The sequence below is a fragment of the Sinocyclocheilus grahami genome, unplaced genomic scaffold (genome assembly GCF_001515645.1).
Source record: "Sinocyclocheilus grahami isolate Dianchi unplaced genomic scaffold, SAMN03320097.WGS_v1.1 scaffold481.1, whole genome shotgun sequence".
Taxonomy (NCBI): domain Eukaryota; kingdom Metazoa; phylum Chordata; class Actinopteri; order Cypriniformes; family Cyprinidae; genus Sinocyclocheilus; species Sinocyclocheilus grahami.
The window spans coordinates 3,810-5,651 of record NW_015505660.1 but is presented as its reverse complement, the minus strand read 5'-3'; the positions used below and the strand labels follow the sequence as shown (position 1 = coordinate 5,651).

At 40.7% G+C, this 1,842-nt stretch overlaps 1 long non-coding RNA gene across 1 annotated transcript; it reads right to left on the bottom strand.

Annotated features, from left to right (window-relative positions):
- Window positions 1-206: 206 nt before the first annotated feature.
- On the bottom strand, window positions 207-1,842 carry LOC107553779 (uncharacterized). Its single transcript, XR_001604989.1, has 2 exons — window positions 1,813-1,842; window positions 207-1,730 (listed from the first exon to the last, which is right to left on the bottom strand). It is a non-coding gene; the product is annotated as an uncharacterized lncRNA (long non-coding RNA).

Genomic DNA, 1,842 nt, shown 5'->3' with positions numbered 1-1,842 from the left:
AAAAAAAAAAAACATCTGTGGGAAAACTAGTTTATAATTTTGATAATTTTTCGATCAGAAAAATACTTTATTTCTTAAGTCACTTTGCTTCTCAAGTAAATGTGTTTTGATTTAAATATGCTTAGATAATTGTACTGAAAAAGACAAAAACAAAATAAGACAAAAAGAGTAAGAAAATGATACTTTCGCAGTGTGTAAAGGTAGTGTTTGTGAATCATGTTTTAATTGGGCATTCCGTATGAGGAGCTGTTGTGCTTTGGATGAAGATATGAAGAAATGAAGGCGAGTTTAATAAGTGCATAGCATTTGACAACTGATGAAGATGAAACCCTTGAAGTTCTCTCCAAACCAGTTTCCAGCTGTGAAGATGCACACAAAAAACTATATGTAAAACTACGTCTTCCCTAATTCTGCTGGCTTAATCGGTGGTATTAATCGTCCAGCCTTTACGTCAGGCCTTGTGCTGCTTGATAGGACACAGTTCTCTTATAAATCGACTTCGCCTTGAAATCATTGCCGTTGCCCATGTTAAAAAGGTGACTGACTCTTTCTGTCCCGTAATGTTTACATTCTGATTGGCCAGAGATCTTTGGAGATGGTTTATGAAAAGAAGTAAAACCTGTAGATGAGCTGCATATTTAAGCTAAAAGGTCACTTTGAAAAATAAACGATAACTGACATAAAAGCGTGTGTAAAAATAAATATAAAACTAAACTGAATTCGTTTATTCTAGTTAACAGAGATTAACCAATGCGAACTACTAACCTTCCGTATATGTCTAGGGGAACGCAAGAGGCGAAACGATTTGTGCACAACTGAGCTAACGTTAATTGTTAACTTTGCCAGTGCATTATGGGTGATGTAGTTTAAGACATGCAAGTTAGAGGTCAACGACGCATTTTCAGATTTCATCGACTGGAAGGATAAAACAAACTATGCAAATGAAGATTTTTAGGAAATCTCATCAGTTGGCTAATGGGCACCTTGTAGCCCCGCCTCCGATGTAAAATTGGCGTTTAACTCCACCCTCTTAATAAAGGCAGGAACTTTGCTAATTTTCGGAATATTCATTGGTGCTTTTTTCATGTTTACAAAAAACGACCATGGTAACCACAGTTTCCTCCAAAATTCCATAGTTGCTAAGCAACAGAAAGATTCCGAAAGCTGATTTTACTGTTACGTTTATCTCCAAATACAGTTACCATGGTAGATTTTAGCAAGGCTTAAACTGCATTTATCGATTATGCTGGTTATAGACGCCAATGATGAAAGAGATCAGTTACATCAAGGGATATATTCAGGGTTGTCGAGTGTGATTTAAGCGGTGCCATGCTGTTAAATAGTCATCAACAGGTGGTGTATCCAAATTTTGTGCTTGGCCCCCATATGTGGCTCTGGGGCCTTTAATAAATAAAAGTGACTAGCGCTGATAAAAGTCTATCGAAGCCGCCGAATCGAACGTCTTCACCTCCACCTACCAACCCACCAGAGACGGTCACATGAAAATCCCATCTCAGCTGTGATTGGCCAGCGTTCTGAGAGTGGCGGCGGCGGTGTGCAATGGGGTGTAGGCTGCAGGTTGAAGAGGCGGGGCTGAGAAAGTGGGCCGTCCTAGGAGGGTGGTTTGCTGTAGCCAAACAGTCCCACCGGGAGATACTTGACGTGAGTCGGCCACTGAGCGGCTAGCTGGAAGAACTTCACGTCGTTCCACTCGCATCCGTCGATGGTGACTGAGAAAGGAGGAAGAGGAATGTTGTTTTCTGCTTTAGCTAACAAGAAAGTGGTTTTCTGGCTGTAATGAAGGTCTGGTACCTTTCAGGATGGTCTGCTGCTGTTTGGCGG